The sequence below is a fragment of the Oryx dammah genome, unplaced genomic scaffold, assembly GCF_014754425.2.
Source record: "Oryx dammah isolate SB20612 unplaced genomic scaffold, SCBI_Odam_1.1 HiC_scaffold_5, whole genome shotgun sequence".
In the NCBI taxonomy this organism is placed as follows: domain Eukaryota; kingdom Metazoa; phylum Chordata; class Mammalia; order Artiodactyla; family Bovidae; genus Oryx; species Oryx dammah.
In genome coordinates, this window is record NW_024070189.1 from 40378815 (window position 1) to 40405587 (window position 26773).

The window sequence follows — 26773 nt, forward strand, 5'->3', positions numbered from 1 at the left end:
TCACAAATTCTTGCCTCTGCACAGGCTCTTCCTTCTTGGAATAGTTTTCCGTTCTTACCCATTCCTGATCCCCTTCAACTGAGTGATTCCTGCTTACGTTCCAAGTTTCGACTTAAATACTTCTTCCAGAAAGCCATTGCCCAAACCCTAGTGTCCTCTCAAACACCCAAACCTTAGCCCAATTAATCTGTTTAATATGTATAGCCCCCTCAGTTCAGTTCAGTCGCTCAGTCATGTCTGACTCTTTGCTACCCCATGAATCGCAGCACTCCAGGCCTCCCTGTCCATCACCAACTCCTGGAGTTCACTCAAACTCATGTCCATCGAGTCAGTGATGCCATCCAGCCGTCTCATCCTGTGTTGTCCCCTTCTCCTTCTGCCCTCAATTCCTCCCAGCATCAGGGTCTTTTCCAATGAGTCAACTCTTCGCATGAGGTGGCCAGAGTATTGGAGTTTCAGCTTTAGCATCAGTCCTTCCAGTGAACACCCAGGACTGATCTCCTTTAGAATGGACTGGTACTAGGTCTTAAATTTCCAGAATGGAAGAATCTGCCTTTGTAACCATCATGTATATCCCTGGCTCCCAACAGGGTCTGCCAAACAGTGGCTTCTCAATAAATGCTTGTTGAATGAATAAGTAACTAACAGATGAATAGATGCATGCTTTCAATACAAGTGTCTTGCTATGAGCCCCATTTGGGGGACTGAGAAGTGGGGAAAGTATTTCAAAGAATAGACTGATGGAACAATTAGTGAATATGCAAGAGAAAACTGTTACTTGCATTAGTTATTTTAAACAAGGAAGACCCAGACTTAAATCCTGGATGGCAGCTGCTGCTGTTTATTATTGTTTTGTCATTATTATCATTGCAATATAATATCAAAGCAGCTTACATTTATGTATCCTACACCTGAATGTTCAGCAATTTGCTAAATGCTTTGTATGTACTAGCATTGCTTATCTCCCCCCAAACTTTATAAAATAAATACTGATTTTATCCCTGTTTAGAGATAAGAAAATAAATCAGAAACTGGGTTGCTTGTCCAAAGTCACACCTGTACTAAAGAGCACAGTCACAACTAATACCTAAGGCTTCAGGCTCTGGAGCCTAAATTGTTAGAAACTGCATTCTGCTTCTTCACCAAATCTCACTCCTGCTTCCCCTGCTGGACAACTAAACTCCAAGGTCTTCCAGCTCCCTGCTGCTGCTGCTGCTGCTAAGTCGCTTCAGTTGTGTTCGACTCTTTGCGACCCCGTGGACTGCAGCCTACCAGGCTCCTCCGTCCATGGGATTTTCCAGGCAAGAGTACTGGAGTGGGGTGCCATCGCCTTCTCCATTCCAGCTCCCTAGAGTGCAGAAAAACTTGCTTAAATTCAATCCTGGCTGAATTCTCAAGCTTTTCTCTATCGTCTAACTCACTAATAAGGCTACTCTATCAAATAAATATTTCTGATCACAGTTTCTCTCCACCCAAAGCCAGGGCAACTATTCCTCCCACATATCCCTATCTGAACTCCTGAGTTTATGCTTTAATATAATTATGTAGCTCCCACTCCCCCACAGATCCTCTTTTTTCTTCATTTGCTTCCAATAAAGAGACATTATTTGGTTGGGAACTTTCCAGGGTAACATGAATCCATCTTTTGAAACTAGTCCCTGCATTTGGAAAATTGAAAGATGCTTTGGTGTTTGTTTAGCAAGAAAGTCAGTCTGTGAAACTGCATTGCTATTATTTTTAATTCTGTTAAGCCATATTAAACAGATTTAATTTCTAAAGATCTATTTTCTCACCACCACCACCCATTTTAAATGGACAAGTCAGTTTCTACTTTTAAAACAGCTGCCTGCAAATATGCCACTGAGTATTGACACAGACACTTAACCAAATTAGCCACATTGTCCAACTGTAACTTCCTGCCCTTCTCCAGCAAAACTGGTGTTGCCTTTAACATAAGAAGTCGTCTTCGACTTATCAGACCCCTGCTCATCATAAAATTAAGTATACACACATCTCAGAACCCCAAATCCATCATATAAATAAAAAGGCACACTCCCTCAGTCCATAAACATCCGTTCTCTTAAGAAAGAGCTATCTGACACCCCTAGTGCATGAATCAGAGAGATTTTTTATTATCCTAGCACTCCCAATATGTTTCTTTATTCTTTGCATCAACAAATACTGTAACTGGGGATGTTTACAGTGTCAGCACATGATAGCTTCAGTAATAATCTCAGCTACAGACCAAGATACTTCTGTTTCTTCACACACCAGGTAAGATTTTGAATCTTGGGGAAAGCTAAAAACAGCTGGGGTCTGGTTATTCACTTGCGTTCTTTATCTTTGAATAAAGAAAAGGAAGATACACTGCAAAGATATGACTTATTTAAATAAGAGAATTTACTTCTGTCTTGAAAAAAATTACAAAGTAAGATGCCACATCAAACACTGAGACACATGATGATTATTACAGGAGTAAATGATAACTGAGTGAGGGGGCAGAACAAAAAGATCCAGAAATTTACCCACCTCAACTGAATTTTTATCATTAAAAACTAAACATGCTTGCAGAATGTCCTTCAGTATAAACACACAGTTAATTAATTAAAAGTGTAATAAACAATAGTAGCAGATCAGGGACCCAAGAGTACATACTTCGCCCACTCAAATAAGTAGATTCTAGGTCATAAGAGGAGATACTAAGATACAGAAAAAAATAACCTGAAGTCTGAAGCTGAGAAACTCTCTAACATTATTTTGAGTTCTCTAGCACTAGCTAGAGGACAGGATCTCTGTCTTTTTTCATTAAATTATACAAGTGCCCACTGCAGATGGTGACTGCAGCCATGAAATTAAAAGACACTTACTCCTTGGAAGAAAAGTTATGACCAACCTAGATAGCATATTCAAAAGCAGAGATATTACTTTGCCGACTAAGGTCCGTCTAGTCAAGGCTATGGTTTTTCCTGTGGTCATGTATGGATGTGAGAGTTGGACTGTGAAGAAAGCTGAGTGCCAAAGAATTGATGCTTTTGAACTGTGGTGTTGGAGAAGACTCTTGAGCGTCCCTTGGACTGCAAGGCGATCCACCCAGTCCATCCTAAAGGATATCAGTCCTGGGTGCTCATTGGAAGGACTGATGCTAAAGCTGAAGCTCCAGTACTTTGGCCACCTCATGCGAAGAGTTGACTCATTGGGAAAGACTGTGATGCTGGGAGGGATTGGGGGCAGAAGGAGAAGGGGACGACAGAGGATGAGATGGCTGGATGGCATCATGGACTCGATGGATGTGAGTCTGAGTGAACTCCGGGAGGTGGTGATGGACAGGGAGGCCTGGCGTGCTGCAATTCATGGGGTCGCAAAGAGTCGGACACGACTGAGCGACTGAACTGAACTGAACCATAGGATCTTAATATGCAAGAGCTCTTTGCTCACATGTTCATGAGGATGATCTATATGGTTTAAGGAAAGAGCTTTGGTTTGACTTTTTCCTCCTATTATAATCCATCCTACCCAAGAATTCAAATATGCAAAGAATTATTGTGTACCTACTAAGGGCAAATGACAGTGTTAGATATACACAAAAAGACCCCAGGCACCTTAAAGTAATAAAACTGTCCTCCACTCCTTATGTTAACTGAAGACATATTATCAATAGCAAAAACAACACAGTTATCAAATCCACCCTGTATAAATATAGTCAGGAAAAACATCTTTTTCTTTTTTGCATCATGCCTAATCATCTTAACACTACTGTTTAAGGGTTTGCTCCTATTCGTGGAGACTTACAAATTGAGAGAGATATAAAGCATAGTCCCAGACTTTGAGGACTGTCTAATACCCCCACTCTGAACCTCTTCAAATATCTAGCCAAGGGAAATGAAAATGACGTAATGTTGAATAACAAAAATGGAAGGAGCAATGGAATAATAAAAAAGGGAAAAATGTAGAGAAGACCAGCAACATTCACCAAGAGATAAAGAACACTTTCTAGAAAACTGGTCAGATATCATATCATGAAGTTAAAAACAATAGTGAAGCAACCATGCCTACGAAGGAGTATTATAAAGCAGAGATACGGAGCCTCAAATAATGGATGGTGAGATGAAAAACACTGGCAATAAAAAATGGCAGAACTCACTAAGAAATACAAAAACAATTTAAATCCAAATCATCCAATATTGAATTAACATATGAGATAATAGACACTGTTGAAAATTCAGTAAGTCAAATAGTAGACAGCAATTTAAAAAGGCAAAAAATATGGAATAAAGAATTTAAAAGGATCAATGACTAGAAGATACATATATAGAAGAAGCAGCAATCATGTAATTGGAGTCTGTGCTAAATTAAACAAAAAATAATGGATCAAAACACATAATGGAAAATACAATTTAAGAAATAATTTATTTTTAAAAAGATGATTTGAATTTGCCCACTGAAAGATGAAACCATGTTCCAAGAAAAAAAAATTGATATAGGAAGGTAAATAGTAATTGTATCTGGGAAACTCTTGAATTTTAAAGACAAACAAAGAATCCTCTGGAGTCAATAAAAAAGATTAAGTCACTCATCAGATGAAGGAAAAGGATCCCAGATTTTTCCACTTCAATATTCAGCAGCAGGAGACATTGAGCAATACCAACAAAATATAATTGTATGTTTATATGTATAAAATGTAACCCTTACCTCAAAAGGAATTGTAAAAAAATATTAAGCTCTAGTTAATAATATGCATGCTGAAGTATTTGAGGGACAAGCTATCTGATGTCTACTAATTTTTAATGGATCATAAAATGAGATGGATTGAAGAATGGATTGAGTGATGGATGGATGGATAGGTATGTGATAAAGCAAATACAGCAAAATATTATTTGCTTTATTCTACTTGTTATAATGCAATCTACTAATAATTTTCTTGCCCAAATTGTCTTTAATTTTGGAGATATTAGAGCTTCTTCAAGTTGTCTTCAGTGTTCTTTTGAACACATCTCTGTCATTTAAAAAATATATCCTTACTTCTGCAGCTAGAATATTTTCCAGGTTCATGTTTTTAGTTTCTCTGCTACTTCCCTGGAATCCACAGCTTTTTTAAAGGAACCCTGATTCCTGCTATTGGAAAATGACCTATAGAAACCATAACCTGAGTGCCAGGGTGTTCATTGCTACTGGAGTGTCTAGCCCCTCTCTGTGGACACAGCTGGGAAGCATACACACGTATACCAACTCCTGTGTACACATACATCTATATTTATTTCTATATCTATTTGTATTCATTAAAAACTAAGTTCATTTTGCTATCTCTTATTCTAATCTAACACCACAGAGCCCATTCTAGTCCTCTCCTTTCCTTTATCTGTAACTTGTTTCTCTGAAAGTAAGAACCTTACTTTTATTATCTATAATAGATGTATTGATTTAATTCTAGTATATACATGGTTTCAGCATTGTTAACCATAGCCCCATAAACTCAAATTCAGTAGCCAGGGCAATTTTTGTGCCTAACTGTTTTTGTCTTTACCCTTATGGTGTACAGTCAAAATACTGTTTCAAGGTTTGCTTAGGTTTGTTTTTTCTTCTCTATCCCCTTCAGTGTAGTTACTCTATTCACCTGTAGTTGGGTTCATTCATGATTTTTATATTCTATTTTGGATTGCACTCATATCCTGGTGGAAGTTAATTGTTTTCCAGTATGTGAACTTTGTCATGGTTCTAAGCATGAGCTCTATACAAACACACAGATATGGAGTAGTGTGCCTCCCATTCATTCCTCCCACTCTGTTCTCACCACTTCATTATTTCCATTCCATTACCACCCTGCAACTAACCAGTCTCACTAGCTTCTATCTTATGCTTCCTGCCTTTCTTTTACTCAAATGAATATATATGTATGTACATTTTTCATACCCTTTTTTTCTTACGTGAAGAGTGTAAATACGTGTTTGACCTTTGAAAAGCTGGTTATTTTTTTAAAGTAAAAGATAAACGACCTAATCTAATCAAGAAAAAATAAAAATAAGAATGTTTTACAAACAAAACTATGAAAGGCACAGGGCTTTCCAGGTGGCACTAGTGGTAGAGAGCTCACCAATGTTTGTATTTTACCGAATATTTTACCAAAACCACTGGTTGTTTGTATTTTACCAAACAGCCTCCAGAAGGAACAGAAAATATAATAAAATAGTCTGATTTCCAAAGAAGACACAGCAAACATAGTTTGATTATACCCATTTCCCCCTCTCCTCCACATCGACATATCCAGATGATTTCATAGGGAAGATTTTCCAACCTCATAAAGCAAATTAATTCCAATAGTACCTAAAATGAAACAATAACCTGGCAAAGATTGAGCGTGTGCACTTACAGACATGCACTCACCTACACAAATAAGAAAACTACAGACGAATCTTGCTTATGAATATTGAAGCAAGATTTTAAAATAAATGTCAAACATAATCCAACAGCACATTAAAAAATTATGCATCTGACAAAGTAGGGTTTATTCTAAGAATAAAAGAATTTACAGTATTAAGAAATCTGTTAATATGATCTATCACATTAATGCAGATCTAAGCACAAAAATGTGATGCTAATCTCTATAGATGCTAAAAATGCATTAAAAATTTCATTATTGTTAAGCAAAACTCTTAATAAGATAGAAATAAACTATATTTTATATCAAACCAATGGTTACTGGAAAACACTACAACTCTATTTGCTCAACAAGGGTTCTACTGGCATAACAATTCTTCCTTATTAATTTGAAGTATAGGGTAATCTCAATAAAAATACAAGATTTTGTGGGGATAGTCTGAAATTAGATATTCTTATTTGATCTTCCTATATATAGAAAATAAATTGCAGCCAGAAAAACTGTAAAGGTGGACATAGGGAGGAATCTTTTAAGAGCACTGAGAGAAAGCTATACTTGTCAAATATTAAAATATAAACACTCAATATTTATGACAGTATACAGCCACTATGGAGAACAGTGTGGAGATTCCTTAAAAAATTGCAAATAGAACTTCCTTATTAAAAAAAAAAAAAAGAAGAACTTCCTTATGACCCAGCAACCCCACTGCTGGGCATACACACCAAGGAAACCAGAATTGAAAGAGACACATGTACCTCAATGTTCATCGCAGCACTGTTTATAATAGCCAGGACATGGAAACAACCTAGATGTCCATCAGCAGATGAATGGATAAGAAAGCTGTGGTACATATACACAATGGAGTATTACTCAGCCATTAAAAAGAATACATTTGAATCAGTTCTAATGAGATGGATGAAACTGGAGCCGATTATACAGAGCGAAGTAAGCCAGAAAGAAAAACACCAATACAGTATACTGACACATATATATGGAATTTAGAAAGATGGTAATGATAACCCTGTATGTGAGACATCAAGAGACACAGATGTATAGAATGGACTTTTGGACTCTGAGGGAGAGGGAGAGGGTGGGATGATTTGGGAGAATGGCACTGAAACATGTATACTATCATGTAAGAATGAATCACCAGTCTATGTTTGATGCAGGATACAGGATGCTTGGGGCTGGTGCACGGGGATGATCCAGAGAGATGATATGGGGTGGGAGGTGGGAGGGAGGTTCAGGATTGGGAACTCATGTACACCTGTGGTGGATTCATGTCAATATATGGCAAAACCAATACAGTATTGTAAAGTAAAATAAAGTAAAAATAAAAATTAAAAAAATATATATTTATGACAGTATAATGTTATTTAAGTGTTGGAAGGAGAAAACCACCAACTTAGAATTCTGTATCCAGCAAAATCATCTTTCAATAGTGAAGAAATAAAAACTTTATCAAACCAAATTGAGAGAATTTGTCACCACTACACATGCTTTGCAAGAAATGCTAAAAGAAGTTCTTCACAAAGAAAAGAACAATATGAAACACTGACCTACATAAAGAAAGGAGGATTAGAGAAGAAATGAAGGTGAAGTAAAATCTTACTTTTCTTATTCATCTAAGAGGTAATAGTTTGTTCAAAATAATAATGCTAGTAATATGTTAGATGATTGCAGTTTATGGATAAATAAGTGACAATATGTTATAAAATATAAAGAGGAGGAAGTGGAAGTACTGTGTTACAAGATAAACCACATTACTCATGAAGTAATATAGTTAATTCTTACACATGTAATGTATATATAAATAAATGGTATACATTTCCATGGTATAGTGTCCATATATGAATGAACCTGGGTAAATTATATATTTCAAACTCCAGAGAAACCACTAAAAGAACCTAAAAAGCAAATATAATGTATATACTAGGAGAAGAAAATGGGAACATAGAAAATGCTCACTGAAAACCGTTGGAGGCAGAAAAGTGAAAGACAAAAATGATACAAAGACCAAGGGCAATGAGTACAAACCAGTTACACATATAATAGATATTAAACCTACTACATCAATAATCATTTTAAGTGTGAATGGTCTAAATACACTAAATAAAAGACAGAGACTGTCAGAGTAGATTAAAACAAACAAGACCTAATTATCTTATTTTCTGGATATCTAAAAGATATCTACTTAAAACATAAAGCCATAGACTAATAAGAGTAAAGAGCTAGAGAAAGACAAACCATGATAACAAATCAAAGGAAAGCTGGAGTAGCTATACTAATTTCAGACTAAGTGGACTTCAGAGCAAGGAATATTATCAAGACAAAAGGGGTATCAAATAATGATAAAGGGGTCAATACCCCAAAAGGATATAATAATCCTTAATGTGTATGTGCCTAACAACAGAGTGTCAAACGTGTAAAGTGAAAACTGATAGAACTGCAAAGAGAAACAGACATATCCACTATTGTATTTAGAAACTTCAACACTCCTCTCAGTAATTGACAGATCCAGCAGGCAGAATATCTATGAGTATACAGTTGAACTGAACAGGACCATCAATCAAGTGGATCTAATTGACATTTATAGAATACTTCACCCAACAACAGCAGAATACACATTCTACTCAAGCTCACATGCAACATTCACTAAGACAGGTCACATTATGGGTCATAAAACACACCTTAACAAATTTAAAAGAATATAAATCAAACAAAGTACACTCTCAGACCACAATGGAATTAAATTAGAAATCAATAACAGAAAGATACTGGAAAAGATACTTGAAGATTAAACAGCACACTTCTAAGTAACACGTGGCTCAAAGAGGAAGTATCAAAGAAATTTTAAAATATTTGGAATTAAATGAAAATGAAAATACAACTCATCAAAATTTGTGGATGTAGTGAAAGCAATGTTTAGAGGGAAATGTATTACATGAATGCATATGTTAGAAAGGAAAAGATCTACAATCAATAATCTAAGCTTCCATCTTAGGAAACTACAAAAAGAGAAGCAAGTTAAATTCAAAGAAAACAGAAAATTAGAGCAGAAATTGATAAAATAGAAAACAATAAAATAAGAACAATTTAAATCAATAAGATTCAAAAAATGCTAGCCAGGCAAACCAAGAAAAAAAGGAAAACAAAAATTACTAATATTAGAAATGAAAGCTGAACCATCATTATTGATGGAAATTAAACCTACAATAATGGAGAATTTTGTAATTCTGTGCTGACAAATTTGATAACTTGATAATTTGATAATTTGAACCAATTACTTGAATGTCAGATTCTATAAAAACTCATAAAAGATGAAATGGGCAAGTAATCTGAAGTGTCTATTTATATAAATAAATTGAATCAACAATAATAACCTTCCAAAACAGAAAGCATTAGGCAATGCACAGTAAAAACACTCTGCAAACCAGGAATAGACTGAAATTTCTTCAACTTAAGTAGAAGACATCTACAAAAAAAATCTACAGTTAACATAATACATAATGTGAGTTTCTAGATACCTTTCTCTTAAATGGGAACAAGGCAATAATGTCCCTCTCACTACTGCTTTTCAACATGCTACTAGAAGTCCCAGCCGATGCAATATGACAAGAAAAGGAAACAAATGGTTCACAGATTGGGAAGGAAGAAATAAAACTGTCTTTGTTCACAGATGACAAGATTGTTTATGTAGAAAATTCCAAAGAATGAACAGAAAAACTCCAGGAACTAGTAAGTGATTACAACAAGGTTGCAGAACACAAAGTTAATAGACAAAAGTCAATTACTTTCTCAAATACCAGCAATGAACAATAGGAATTTAAAATTTAAAACATAGCACCATTTACATTAGCCCTCCATTAAAATTAAATATTTAGGTATAAATATAACAAAATATGTATATGAACTATCTAAGGAAAATTCTAAAACTCTAATGAAAGATATAAAATATCTAAATAAATGGTGAAATAGTGCATGTTAATGTATAGAAAGACTGAACATTGTTAAGATATCAATTCTTCTTATTTTTATCTAAGGATTTAATGAAATTGTAGTAAAATCCAAGCACATTACTTTCTGGATATCAACAAAGTGATTTCTAAAGTTTATGTAAAAAGGCAAAAAGACCCAGAATAGCCAACCCAACAGTAGAGAAAAGGAAACTGAGAGGATTGATACTACTCAAATTTAAGACTTAAATACAAAGCTACAGAGTAGGATTGGCAAAAGAATAGAATTATAGATCATGGAACAGAATAAAGAGCCAAAAAATAACCTCACACAAGTATAGTCAATTGATCTTTGACAAAGAAGCAAAGGAACTTTAATAATTAAATGATTTTTTTTCTACAAATGATGTTGAAATAAACTAGACATCCAAATACAAAGAAATGAACCTAAACTCATACCTTACAGCTTTCACAAGAATTAACACAAAATGGATCATAAATCTAAATGTAAACTTCTAGATGAAAACATAGGAGAAAATCTAGGTGACATTGGATTTGATGAGGATTTTTTAGATACAACATCAAAAGCACAATTTATAAAATAAAATAAATGATGCTATACTTTAAAACTTCTGCTCTGCAAAAGACATTTATTAAAATGAAAAGGCAAGTCACAGACTGAAAAAAAGTACTTGCAAAGCATACCTGATAATGGAATTATATCCAAAATATACAGAACTCCTACACCTCAATAAGAAAACATCCAAATTTTAAAACAAGTGAAAGATCTGAAGAGACACCTAACCAAAGCAGTTATAGAGATGGCAAATAAGCATATGAAAAGATGTTCAACATTATATATCATTAAGGAACTGCAAGTTAAAACAACAATGAGAGACCACTACACATCTATTAGAATGGCTACTATTCAAAACTAAACACCAAATGCTGACAAGGAATTCCCATTCACTGCTAATGGGGATGCAAAATGTTACAGACACTTTGTAAAACAGTTTCACAATTTCTTATAAATCTAAACCAGTCTCACCATATGATTCAGCAACTGTACTTCTTGGTATGAAATTCAGTCCACACAAACACTTGCACAAAAAGGCTAATAGCAGTTTTATTCATAGTTGCCAAAACTTGGAAGCAACCAAGATGTCCTTCAACAAGTGAATAAAATGGTGGTGCACCCATTGGAATTATTCAGCAATTTTTTAAAAAAAGCTATCAAGTCGTGAAAAAGATTTGGAAGAATGCAATATGCATTACATGAAGAAGCCAGTCTGCAAAGGCTATACACTGTATGAGTCCAACTATATGACTTTCTGAAAAAGGCAAAACCGTAGAGACAGTAAAATGATCAGTAATTGCCAGGGAGGGAAAGACAACTAGGTGAACACAGGGGATTTGGACACAAACTATTCTGCATGATACTGAAGGATGAATATATGACATTTTTCAAAACCCAGATATGTAAGACACAAAAAGTGAACCCTAATGTAACTATGGACTTTTGTTAATAATATTGTATCAGTATTGGTTCAGGATGCTTACTCCTTGGAAGAAAAGTTATGACCAACCTAGATAGCATATTCAAAAGCAGAGACATTACTTTGCCGACTAAGGTCCGTCTAGTCAAGGCTGTGGTTTTTCCTGTGGTCATGTATGGATGTGAGAGTTGGACTGTGAAGAAGGCTGAGCGCCGAAGAATTGATGCTTTTGAACTGTGGTGTTGGAGAAGACTCTTGAGGGTCCCTTGGACAGCAAGGAGATCCAACCAGTCCATTCTGAAGGAGATCAACCCTGGGATTTCTTTGGAAGGAATGATGCTAAAGCTGAAGCTCCAGTACTTTGGACACCTCATGCGAAGTGTTGACTCATTGGGAAAGACTGTGATGCTGGGAGGGATTGGGGGCAGGAGGAGAAGGGGACGACAGAGGATGAGATGGCTGGATGGCATCATGGACTTGATGGACGTGAGTCTGAGTGAACTCTGGGAGGTGGTGATGGACACGGAGGCCTGGCGTGCTGCGATTCATGGGGTGGCAAAGAGTCAGACAGGACTGAGTGACTGAACTGATTGGTTCATCAGTTGTAACAAATTTACAATACTGATGCAAGATTCGATAACATGGAAAACTGGTGGGAAGGCACAGAGTGGTATATAGAAACTCTGTACCTCAGCAGTTTCTACTCAAATTTTCTGTAAACCTAAAATTGTTCTAAAAACATAATTTCTTTTTAAGTAATGAGAAAGCTTTCTGTGTATTTATACGGAAAAGCCTATCAGATGTATGGGTAAGAGAAAACAGCAAGAGCAAAAGAGTAGCATAAAATATATTGCTTTTATGTAAAAATGGGGGAAGAAATAAGAAAACATACTCACATTTGCTTGTTTATGCATTAAAAGATTTGGAAGAAAACCTAAGAAAGTGATAGCAGTGGTTACGTGTGGGGCTTGAAGTTGAACTGGCTGGATGAGGGATTACAACAGGAGAGTAAATATGTGGATCTGCCATGTGACTGCAGACCGGTTTAATTTTTTAAATTTATATTTTTAAAAATGAAAACCTCTGAAGGTTTATTCAAGCTCAAGAGGAAATCTGAACTTGACCATCCTAGAAGTAATATTTTCATCTAATCCTCTGAATAATCACTCTGGAATTTACTCTACAAAAACTCTCTCATGTGTGCACACTGTTTTTAAAGAAATTATAGATATTCATCACAGAATTATTTGTAGTGGCCAAAATTTGGGAAGCATCTAAAAATGGATCAACAAGAGGAACTGCTTAAGAAAACTGTAATACAGACATACTAGGAATTGCAAAGCATCAGAAAGAATAAAGTAGACTTGTATGCATTGATGTGGAAAATATCCATGATGTATTGTTAAGGCAAAAAACAAAGTTGCAGAAAAATGTAGACAGAAATTTTTAAAGCATAATATAATTTTGTTTTAAATGCAATAAAGAAAGATCTGGAAGGATATGCAACAATCTGAAAACACTGCTTACCTCAGGGGAAGTATGTGGGATTTTAAGGGCAGGAAGGGAGAACTTTACTTTTTACTCTTTCTACTTCCTATTGTTGGACATTTTTGTTCTGCAACTATGATGTATTGCTTTTTATACATGAATAAAAATATAAAGTTAAAAAAAAAAAACCAGTGGAGTGTTCATGTCCAGAAGTAGCAGCCATCTCAAGGGGCTGTTTGCCATTACCTCTATTCATCTTTTTTTCATCCCAGGAAGGACTAAAGGAACCTCAGTGTTCTCCATAGCATTGTTAACCAGGGCACTGAATCTAACATGCCATTCCCTGTAATTGGATCCTTCCAGTAAAGCTGCCTCAATAAAATGTCCCAAGTGCCGCAGCCAAGTGTTTAGGAGGCACATAGGACCCTGGTGGCAGCTTTGGGGGTGGGGATGGGGGCCTGAGCCTGGGGCCTGGGTCTAAAATGCTGGAGGAGGCATGCATTAATGTCCCAGCCAGCTTAACTAGCAACAGAGGAGCACGTCTGCATTTTCCATGCAGGCTTCCCGAGACTTGTTTGCAAGGCTTGGGATCTCTGGTGAGCTGTTTTCTGAGGCTTCAGTTACAGCACAATTGCAAAAGTATTAACGCAATGAGACTTTTGTATAACTACATTAGGAAAGGGGAAAATTAACTCAGTGGTTTCTCCAGCAGGCATTCACAACTGCTAATAACAAATATCTCAAGAAGGAAGTGATTGTTGATAATTATCCCCTAAAACCCCCCTCGTGCAATACCTAAAATGATCGGCAGAGAAAGGCCTACAACTTCCTGTTTGCTTGGTCTGGAAGCACGATGCATGCTCCATTCAGATGGTCTTTCCGTTTATTGTTCCATCTCTCAGGGGCTCTAACTTCCCTTATGATCTAGGAAACAAGCTCTCTACCTTGGTCATTTTTGTTTTAAGGTTTCAAAGCCCAAGAGCTGAATCCAGATGTAGCCTTTTAAGTCATGCCAGCTTGGAGTCAAGATTGTTTATGCTTAATGCTTGTCTGTCTCACTTCCCCTGTTCACACAAAGGGAGGGAATGGAGGTCTTCAAAGCTGAAATTACACATAGGTGTCAGGCACAGAGTTGAGACTGAGCTCAGGTCTCTGGAATTTTATTCCAGATTTTTTGAGTCATGTGGTTTTTTATTCATATCTTCATTCAACTCTTCATTCAACAAAGAGTTATAGAACATCTATTTCATACAAAAGAAAGCATTATAATTGAAAATGCTAAGTTTGTAACCACATTGAGTGGTTTTCATCTTAGCTTTACTACTCTTTAGCTGTGTGACCTTTATAAAGTCGTATAGCCTCCCTGTAGCTCTGCTTCCCTGTATTTAAATGGGAATAATGGTAGAACCTACCTCATAAAGTTGTTAAAAGGACAAAAGGATTTAATATACATGAGGAGCTAAAACAGTCCATAGTATAGAAATGGTAGCTACTATTGTTATTCTCTTCTCTTCATTCTTATCATTATGTACCAAGTATTGTCTGTGGACATGGAACAGTCCACACAATCCCCAATGTTGAAAAAAACAATCAAGGGCCTAGTTTCACAAAATTTACAGATTGGGGGAGGAGGGGGGCTTAAACATTAATCAAATTTGAGGAACCACAAAAACAAATGTTAGATTGCCACTATGATTGGTGCTTCAGATGAGATGTGTGTGATGCCTTGATGGGGGCAGGTTGGGGGTGGGGGGGATGGACATTGAGGAAGAAGAGGGAGCCAGAACTGGGATTAATTTAGGATGACCAGACAAAGCCTATCTGATGAAATGGCAGAGTTCTGAAGTGCAAAGAAAAAATTAACTAGTAAAAGGAGAAATGAAGGGTCTTTAGAGTGAAGAAAAGAATGTACAAATGCCCTGTGGTAGCTGGAGCACTGTACCTACATGGAACTACAAAAATGTGTGTGTGGTTGGGATACAGATATCAAAGGCAAGGGAAAATGAGGTTGAATCTTGGTAAACGACACACCCCCGGGGTCTTGCAAGCACTTTATGAGCTCAGCATTATCCTAGTTGCATAAGAAGTCACTGAAGAGTTTAAAATAGGGGAGTGCCACAATCAGATTTCCACTTTGAAAACAATCACTCTGGCTATTAAATGAAGAATGGATTGAAGGAATGATCCTTCCTGAATATCCAATATTTCTCCTTGATGACAGTCACTTTGTTGCAAATAAACGCAAGGCATGCATCCCAGAAAAGAAGTCAATGATTTTCACAAGAGCTGAAACCAGAGAGAGGTATAGAGAGGTTGGGTATAGAGAATGGGGCAGGAGGATGCCAGTCTGCTTGCTAATTTAGAGAATTGCACACTCAGTCTTCCTTCTCTAAGTGATCACTGTATCAAAAGCATAAGGAGTGCTTTGTTGACAGCAATGGAAACTGGTTTTGCACACCCACAGCTAAATGGGATCTTGTTAGAAGATAAAGAAGTATCTCAGGATCAAAAGGAAAGTTGAAAATCCTTAAAATTAACATGGTCCAGGCAACACAAAGCATCTTGGTAGAAGAGCCAATGGAGAAGAACTCTTCACCTCTCCCTCTCCAAAAAGAAATTGGAATCAATGCTTAATGTCAAAATTTTAAAAAAATAAAAGACACTATAGTACTGGTTCATGGAAGCATCTTTATGGAAGTATCTTCATCTTCCCACAGCTAATTATGCCTTCTTTCCTCCAAACTTTCTGCCATTTATCCCCTTAAAGCTGTTTTCATCGCTTCTTTAGATTCCATGCTATCTGATCCATCTTCCTACTGGCACCATGTAGGAATACCTCCATACTTCACCTCCAGCCATGGGCTCCCACTTTCTCTCCAAATCCCCATTATGTTGCCACTTATTGATGGTAAGCACCCTTCTCTATCTTGGATTTTTAAAGACAGTAATCCACCTACTGGTTACATTCAGGGATATGTGGTGGGGTAAGAGGAAGAACATTGGGTTTGCACATAGAGAACTAGATTCTGGCTTCGGCTTACTATGTAATCTTAAATAAATCACTTTCTTTCTGCAAGCCTCAGTGCTCTTATCCACGAAATGGGGAAAGCAACAGCAGCTAGCTCACAGGTTACGGAACAACCAAAAGTAGTAATGAATGTGAAAATACTTTTAAACCAGTGGTTCTTAACCCTGTTTAGACTTTAAAATCTCCTATTGTTTCTTTCTTAAAAGACAGATGTGTCTCCTAACCTGCTGAATCACTATATTCAAGGAGGAATCCCAGGTAGCTATATTCCTAAGAAGTTTCAAATGTGACTCAAATGTGCAGGCAGAGTTGAAAATCACTCTGAGTATACTTCAGATATACACACTCCTGTTCAGCAACAGTGATACTTCTGCAGTCTGGCTACATCCTCTATCTCTTCTTCTTGGGTTTATTTCTGTGTGTGTGTGTGTGAGCTCAGTTGCTTAATTTATGTCTGACTCTTTGCGACCCCATGTACTATAACCCATCAGGCTCCTCTGTCCATGGGATTTTCCCAGTGAGAATACTGGAGTGGGTTGTCATGCCCTCCTCCAGGGGATGTTCCCAACTGAGGGATCGAACCCACTTCTTCTGTGTCCCCTGCACTGCAGACCCATTCTTTACTGCTGAGCCACTGGGGAAGCCATGTTTATTCCTAGGCCTCTCCAAACCACGCTCTACTGAGACTGCCCAAGGAGCCTTCAATCAATGTCAATCAGACACATCAACACTTTTGCTCAAATGCTCTCAAGTGCTTCTTGTTGCTGTGGAGTATGAATGAAGGTCCTTCATGATCTGCTCTGCTGATCTGTTCAGTTACCATTGTTCCTTTGCATCTGCTGTCCAGAATGTTTGCTCAAAAATCTTTGGCTGGGCTTTTTCTTAACACTTGGGCCTCAGGGAGACCTTTCAGGCCACTCAATCTCAATTACTCTCTCTCCACAGGTCACCTTCTATTGCAGCACTTGGTCTGTGTTCTTCAAGTCACTTATCACTCTCTGAAATTATTCATTTATTTTTTGTCTTAATTTATCCATCTCCCCTCGCTAGACTGTAAGTTCTGTGAGAAGGATATTGCAAGTCTAGTCAACTGCTTTATCCCCAGGGGTAAAAGATTGCCTGGTCCCTGGTTAGGTGCTTAGTAAATTAATTCAGTGAATGAATAAATAAATATTCATTCAACATCTAAGACAAAGAGGACTCTCATTTTGCCATCTCCCCAATACTTCGGCCAACCTGTGAAATGAACCGAGTCTTTGCTCTGCTTCGCCTCCCAATTGCTGAATTGCAATTCCCCAGATTCACAGCCAAGTAGTATCAGGTGACCACAGACTCAAAAAGGTACCATAAATTGCTTAATATGTTTTCTTCGGGGGTTTAGGCAATGAACTTGATATTTACTGTTTGGCAAAGCCTTTCTGTTTTTCTTTGTTGGTAGGTGTAAGTTGATTTTTGCAGCCAAAAACACCTCTTTTTGGCTGGCTTCCCCATTTTTTCCCCCTTTTTACTAGCATACCCTGGAGTAGTATAACCAAGCAGAGGTGAGTTATGTGCAGGGAAATGGGCCTTAATGAATAGAAAATCCATGGAATTCATTTGATGTTAGCACATTAACACTCTCTTTGCCAAGTCTTCCAAATTTCAGCTTTCTCCCACAGAAAAATAAAAATAGTGGAGGAAGGGTATCTCTCTCAAAGACCATGACCCTGGAATAACATAAGCCATTCTATACATTTTTAAAATGAAACATGCTCAAAAGCAGTCAACCATCATCAACAAACCCCAGATCCAAATGTCAACAGGCCCCACTGGAATAGTATATTGGTCAGGAGTTTGGGTCATGACGTCAGTCATACTTGGTGTTACAGCTTACTGGCTGTAAGTCTGGGGCAAGAACTTAGACTTTCTAAGTCTCACATTCCTTATCTATAAAATAAGGACAATAATAGCACCAACATCATATTGTTAACCATTATTAGGATGAAATGAGAAAGCTATACCTCAGATGCCTACCCAGCACAGAGTGACAGTCTATGCATGTTCCCCAAAACATAGTTAGTTGAATAAATGACATTCCACTCTCGCCACTTTGTAGCCTCTATTTCCCACAAAGCCCTTCCATACTATGTTCACCTTCAAGAATGGTAAATAATGGGATTCATTTGAACAGAAAGATAGATGTGGTTGTGCTCCAGCTTTCCTGAGCCTATTCTGAAAAACAACAAACATTTTTGTACTGGAAAGGTCCTAATATACTGTAGATAACTGTAGTTTCTCTCTCAAATAGAGATAACAATGTAACTTGTAGCTGAATGTGGAGTCCAAATCTTGAGAGTCTGGTCCTTTGCCAGGTCCTAAACATAACACATTAAATAAGACATAAAGCTTGCTTCCACGGGTCTCACAGGCTCACTTCAAGTCTCAACTCTGCCACTCACTAGTGAAAACATTGGCAAGTTACTCGCCTTGCCAAGACTCAGCCTTCTCCTTTACACAATGTAGCAAGCGACATCTGGCATTTCATCTCGGTGCTGAAATATGATAAAGCTTCTTTAATGGTCAGAAACCAACTCTAGCTGACTTAAATGGAAAGATACTTTTTAAATGTTGTCAGGTGACTCAGAGTATTAGCCCCAAACTCAAAAACCAGAAACACAAGCCATATCCAAGAGATACACAGCTGCTCACAAAAGAAAGACCAGGGAGAACAAAAGAAATAATGGGCTCAGAAAGACCGGGCTCAGAAAGACCAGGGAGAACAACTCGCTGCTAGATAACTTCACCACCGAGAGCTACAGCCACCGCCACGAGGTGCCACCACCATGATTAATCCCCTCCAAATTCACATCACAGCCCACAGCCCAAAGAGCCGGGCAAGAACATCTAGTTGGCTGAGCCAGGGGTTGGTGAGAGGACACTCTAGATTCAATCAGCTTCCAATGTGGAAATGGAAGGCAGAGCACAACCTTCCTCTGTGAGTTATACATAAGGGATTCCCACAGAAAAGGAGTGTCTGGTGCTGAGCCTTTCCCCAAATGGCAAATAGCCCCCTGAAATCTATGAAAGTACTGTGTACACAGTTGACGGTTGTATCTTGCTGAACCATGCTGATTGGACAAAGTTCAACTGCCTTTGAGTGGGTTTGATTAAGGCTGCAGATCTAAGGAGCATATTCATTGTGTCTTAAAAGAAAGAAGGGTGAATTATCCATTTGTGAAAGAGATTTACTATAAGAGCCTATGGGCATTTCCAAGAAAAATTCCAATGGTTTCATACTATTAGGACAGGCATTTGTGTAACTTCCACAGGGGGAAATGGCTTATTGATTTATTCATTAATATCAGCCCATCATCTTGTTACCATTGATCGGCACTGGATGGCAAACAGCACGCTATCGGGGAGCTGATTCCTCCAAGATCAGCTTCAACCTGCATATCCCTCCCCAGCTCCAGGTACTTTCTGAAGGGCCTAGAAAATTCTCTAGCCAATGATTTCTTTCCTTAATTCCTCCTGTCTCAGGAAAAAAATAATTGAACTACATGTATGAATTAAGGGAGAAAGGTATCTAAAACATTACTGGAAACTGTCTTAAAGGCTGTCTTCACTCAATGTATACATTTATCATGCAATGCTGGAAAATTTTGGAGGGGAGGACAGGAGACGGGAGAAACAATATCGAACTTTGGAGCCTGGAGTCTTTCTTGGAGTCTCTCACCATCTTGGCAATCCGCCAACAGCATGCTTTCCTTCCAGGATCTCAATCCTCCCACCCACCCCTGTGTCCTTTATAATAAGCAGCCTAGAGTGCTGTCATTTAATACACATACACAGGGCTCCCCAGAGCTTGGAAAGTCATGCAACTGTCTCCTTGATAGGCATCTAAGAAACAAATGAGGAGAAAGGATGTCTAAAGGCTCCATTAACATTGTTAGGTTAGAAACGTTGACAATAAGTCGATTCTTTTTGACATGACTGTCCTGGTAATGAAGGGACATTTCTACATGCCTCTTCCTAATGTAAGATAAGATATGGATGGCCTCTGATTTCTTTGACACATGTCCAGTATATCAAAGGGGTGAGAACTGGTATAAGAAAATAGGCTGTTTCAGTGACACATTAATAGGAGCCCTGGTTGGGAGATTAATGATAATGCTACCTTGCACTTGAGTGTCCTGGCAGCTCACCTGTGAACGAAAGCTGGAATTCCTACAAGAGGGGCTAGAAAACCCAGGAGCTTCCACCTAACATCTAGATGGAGTTCCCTCGTTTGCCCATAATCCTAGAAAACTACAAGGAGGAGAGAATTGTTCATGCTCTGGAACGTCACTTTTCATCTACCTCTAGCTGGGCTATGGGTCAGAGTAATTGGATGGGCCTGTCTCTGGCCTGTCAAAAAAGTGGATCTGCTAGGATTGGTAGCAGCTAGAAATCAGGCTGCTGGAGCAGGGAAAGCTGACTCATTGAAAGTGAAAGTGAGGTCCGCTCAGTCGTGTCCGACTCTTTGCAACCCCATAGACTGTAGCCTACCAGGCTCCTCTGTCCATGGGATTTTCCAGGCAAGAGTACTGGAGTGGGTTGCCATTTCCTTCTCCAGAGGATCTTCCTGACCCGGGGATTGAACCCGGGTCTCCCACATTGTAGGCAGACGCTTTACCATCTGAGCCACCAGGGAAGCCTATTGGAAGGCAATAAAACAGAAAATCAAGAGTGGTTGAAAGATCAGTTCTTTTAGCATCTATTCTCTTTACCCAGACACTAGGGCCTGTTCCCACAAGAGTCACATTTGATTAAAAATAAAACAAAACCAAGCCTCTGGGCTTCCAACACTCCTTGCCTTGTCCTGATTTTCTCTTTTTCTATAGCACTTACAACCATCTAACATACAATATAATTTATTATCATGTTATGTTGGGTTTAGCTAGCTCTCATATCATGGATTTTTGTTTTGTGTACTCAGGTGACTAGAATAGTGCTTGCGCATAACAGGCCCTTATTAAATACTTGTTGAATACACAACTGATTGAAGAAAATTGTGAAAATTCAAGTATTGTATTGGCCATAAAGTTCATTTGCCCAAACAAACCGTTTGCCAGCCCAATACTTCCATCTTTAAAAAATTCTTTAGCTCAGATTCCTCAGTTTTAGAGCATGAGAGTGTTTAAGAAAAAAAAAAAACACCAACAACTATAAAATAAGTCAATTCAACTTTGACAATTCCACCATGCTATATGAATGAGAGGATGTATTATTATCATTAAATAAATAATCATCAAAATTTCAAAGAAAAAACCAAGTACTTTGGGAAAGGCAACTTTCTAAAGAGTGCTGCTGCTGCTGCTACTGCTGCTAAGTCTCTGCAGTCGTGTCCGACTTTGTGCGAACCCATAGACAGCACCCACCAGGCTCTGCCCTCCCTGGGATTCTCCAGGCAAGAACACTGGAGTGGGTTGCCATTTCCTTCTCCAATGCGTGAAAGTGAAAAAAGAAAATGAAGTCGTTCAGTCATGTCTGACTCTTAGCGACCCCATGGACCGCAGCCTACCAGGCTCCTCCATCCATGGAATTTTCCAGGCAAGAGTACTGGAGTGGGGTGCCATTGCCTTCTCCACTAAAGAAAGAGTGCTGCTAAAAGTAAAAGACTGATAGGTTCACCCTCAGAAAAGTTGCCTATTCATTCTTTTGTGTTTATTCCGCTCTTGACAATATTATTATTGTAGTACTAGTGAAAAAAAATAACAACCACTGTTAAGTCCTGATAGTTTCCCATGCCTGAGGCAAAAGTATTTAGATGCATTATCTCATTCTGTTCCCTCAGTGACAAATTTGAATACCTGCCAGAAATACCATTCCTGTTTACCAATAAGAAAACTGAGCCATAGAGAGACTGAGTAACTCCCTCAAAAATCACACAGTTAATATATTGCAACACTGGGCATTAAATCCAAATTTTTTCTGATTCTGGGCTGTAACTTTAGGTCCTTATGTCATAATGTCTTTTTCTTTTCTCTCTCTCTCTTTTATTTATTTATTTATTTTTACTGCTTATTTGCTCCTCTTTTTTCCCTATTAAGGAACGTGAAGAAGTTCTTTTTCTAGGAATGAGGAAAACAGAGGACCCAAATGTACATTTTGAGCCAATCTTGCCTTTATTCCGAGAACACGTAACATGAAAGGTACGGTTAGGGGATTTGTATGAACTCAAATATAGTTATTTGACTCTTTCTTCCTTAAGTTTAATCTCAAAGGGTTAAGAGAATGCTTCTTACAGAATGTCGCATCCCATCTGGGACCTGTGTACTCGAGTCACCTCCCTGCTCATAGCGGTTCTTGATTCAGACAGTTACAGCCCCACCTCAAGCCTCACAGGGCAGATGGTGCCAAATGGTTAACTTTTAACAAGTTCTGTCCTTGAACCCCAGAGTTGCTGCCAAACTATCGTCCTTGGAGCCCTGAGAGTTACTCAAAGATGTTTCAGGTACCCCCAGGGATGACGTAGACGTCATCCAGGCCAGTTCTGCCTGTATCTATTTCACACCATGAATTTCTGAACAAAATTTGTTTCTAATTAGCAGTACTCTTGCCTGGAAAATCCCATGGATGGAGGAGCCTGGTGGGCTGCAGTCCATGGGGTCACTAAGAGTCGGACATGACTGAGCGACTTCACTTTCATCTTTCACTTTCATTCATTGGAAAAGGAAATGGCAACCCACTCCAGTGTTCTTGCCTGGAGAATCCCAGGGACAGAGGAGCCTGGTGGGCTGCCGTCTATGGGGTTGCACAGAGTCGGACACGACTGATGCGACTTAGCAGCAGCAGCAGCAGCAAAAACATAGAGGAAGTACAAAATCACAAGATGGAAAAAGGCACAGTTTACTAGGAAGAGCCCTCAGCCTCCAGCTGAGGAAACTGCATCCTGGTTCTCCCCTTGACATTGCCAGGAGCAAATCATTTAGTTTTCTAGAACAATTTTCTTGTCTGCAAAATGAGATGATTTTGTATTAAAAGTGAAAGTTGCTCAGTCGTGTCCAACTCTTTGAGACCCCATGGACTACAGAGTCCATGGAATTCTCCAGGCCACAGTACTGGAGTGGGTAGCCTTTCCCTTCTCCAGGGGATCTTCCCAACCCAGAGATTGAACCCAGGTCTCCTGCATCGTGGGCAGATTCTTTACCAGCTGAGCCACAAGGGAAGCCCAGACTATACAGGAACTCTGTATAATTCTGGCAACTTCTCTATAAATCTAAAACTATTAAAAATTCTAAATTTTTTAAGTTGTAAAAATAGAATTTCTAAAGTCTATTTCAACTTTTTAAAAAAATGTGCTTGACATTATCCTTTTAAAAAGCTACCTTATTAATTATAATTTATTGACTTTCAACTATACCTGCAAGTTCAGAGAAAAATGATAATTTCTGAAAACTATTTCAGATATTGGGTTATCTAATTAAGTTCCTCTGGATCCTCCAGGTATTACCTACACTGGGCATCTTTCATTGTGGAAACTCAGATTTCTTTACTCACCATTACTTCCATGATCCTCATTTTCCACCACTGGTCTTTGAGCTATTTTCCCAATTATAATTCCTCTGCTACTATGTACAAAATAAGTGCATTTTATATATACCTACTATAGCAGTTCACAATATGAGCCACAATTATATATAGATAGGTGATTTAGATATACACAGGCATGGATATCAACATAGATAACAGACATAGAGAGAGATGTGTGTGCACGGATGAACATGTTCACTTTTGGTGTCCTAATGTTGTGTTCCCTTAAGTCCTACTGGTACCAAAATGAAGGAGTGAGCTGAAGACTTGACCAGTTATCAAAGATAACAAATTTATCAAACCTATTAAACATATCAAACTTTTCCTTTGGGCTTTGCCACCATCTTCTTTGTTATTTCAAAATCTCTCATTAATGTAGGACAGTATCTTGCTGGTTCCTAATTCTCCATTTTAGAAGTTCATATAAAAAATAGTGTCATTAATAAACAACTTTAATATCTTTTGTGATTTTGAGAGCATAGGATGGAAGGGGAAGTGCATTGGCCCTAGTGCGTCATTTCATTGAATGAAATGTGCAAATATTTGCTTCTCAGCAAAGCTTCCTACTCCCCTTCCAAAATTCCTTAATCATAGTTAATGACAATGCACAGACTTCTAAAATCCCTCCAACACAATCAATTCTGTGGGGCTTAGGCCAATCTATAAGTTGGGTGTTTGGAACCAAATTGCACAGCTATCACTGACTAGAGAGGCCCTAATGAAACTGTAGCTACTTGACCTGCTTACTTGAAAGGCCTTTAGGAAAAAAAAAATCTATTAATCAATTTGTTTCTTGAGAAAACTTAGCAACAGGGATCCCAGTGGTGGGTTGGGTGCTTTTGCTAAGAAGCAAGTGGGACTGAATAGTTAGTTGCATCAACTTAATTTAATTTTTAGGTGATTGATTTTCATTAAGAAGATTCAGTGAAACCTCCCTACCTGTATCTGAAAAAGATCCAGGTATCATATATCATATCATGGAGACATATTATATTTCATAACTGTCTCAGGAGAATATCTCCAGAAGACCATTACAATATGGAAAATTCTGTGCAATTCTGTTTGGCATCCAGAACTCTCCATTGTTAGGAAAGCAAGACAGAATGATTTCCAAGCAGCATACTTCCAAGATCAACCCATAAGCAAGCACTATGATAAGTGCTGAGGATACTTTGTTCAGTAAAAGAGACTTGTGGAGCTTACACTGTACTGGAAAAGATCGATAACAGATAAATAAGCACAGAATTACCTTACATGATTGTCATACCTACTTCTGTCATACCAAAAGAGGGCAGAGAGTAACACAGTAATAGGAGTGAGGTGACCTAGATATGAAGTGTGTGTGTGCTAAGTCGCTTCAGTCATGTCCGACTTTGTGATCCTATGGACTGTATCCCCCTAGCCTCCTCTGTCCATGGGATTCTCCAGGCAAGAAAACTGGAGTGGGTTGCCATGCCCTCCTCCAGGGGACCTTCCCGACCCAGGGATCAAACCCGTGTCTCTTATGTCTCCTGCATCGGCAGGTGGGTTCTTTACCACTAGCACCACCTGGGAAGCCATTAGATATCATAGGAAACAAAAAAGCTAATATTTATTGAGTGCTACTGTAAATACTTCCCATATATTTTCTAACTTAAACCTCCTAACAATCTAATGAGACAGGTATCATAACAACCCACATTGTTTAAATGGGGAAACATTAACAGAGTAAGGAATCTGCCTAAGATCACATTGTTGTTGTTCAGTTATTCAGTCGTGTCTGACTCTCTGTGACCCCATGGACTGTAGCACACCAGGCTTCTCTTGTCTTCCACCATCTCCTTCACCATCAAATAGCTAGCAATTAGCTGGTTCAGATTTTGATCCTGGCAGGACTGCTGCAGAGTCCACTCAGCCACCACAACATCCTGCCTCTCTGGAGAAATGCTATTTATGCTGATGCCTGAGAGCTTGCAACGAGGCACTCATACAAGGGACCTGGGCAGAGCACTCACTGAAACTGGAACAGTGTGACTGAAGATCAGAGACAACAAAGCGGTTGACATTCAAGAAGGCAGGCAGAGCTGCAGAATAACAGTATGGAGTGGGTTGCCATGCCCACTCCAGCATAGTGAGAGATGGATTTTATGCTCTGTATGTGTACTATAAAGATATTTTAAATATTTTACAACTATATACATCAGCCTCAAACAAGAGATTCCGAAACATCTCAGTTGAAATTTGTCATAAATGGACTCACTGAAACACAGGTAAGATAATACTGGAATCCAAATTTTATCAGTATATCGAGAGCTTCTCTCTCTGTTAAAGGGCAGAGAGAGCCTTTTAACCATTGTGTTTGGTTTTGTAAGCCTGATTAATATCTATCCATGACATTGAACTAGAACTTCTTCAGGGCAAGTTACCATCGGTTATCTCTGTGGCCTCAGTCACAAGCATAGCGTAGGAGAAAAAGGAGATGCTCAATAAAGGAGAATAAATGACTAGCAAATGAATGGATGAGAGAGACTTGTACATAGCACAGGGTCAGCACATGTTTAAGAAGATTAGGGAGGGGATTGTTTCCTGCCCAATAATGGGGCCGGGGGTGGGGAGGAATAAGGGCAGAGTCATCAGCCAGAGTGGAGTCTCCTGTGAAATCATTCAAAAGTTCAATCTCCACACCTAACTTTGGGCTGGAAGCATCAGGGCAAAGTTTCCTGATGTTCTCAGTTTCCCTCTGCCCAGAGAGAACTGTGTTTATGAACCTATTCAGTTGCTGGGAGTTCCAATGGGAGATGACTTCAGAAGTGTGATATTTAAGAGCAGGAGGAAGGAACGGCCCCATAAGGATGCTGGGCCTCTATTTATTTCGCTCCGTATGCCAGGCTCCAAGCCT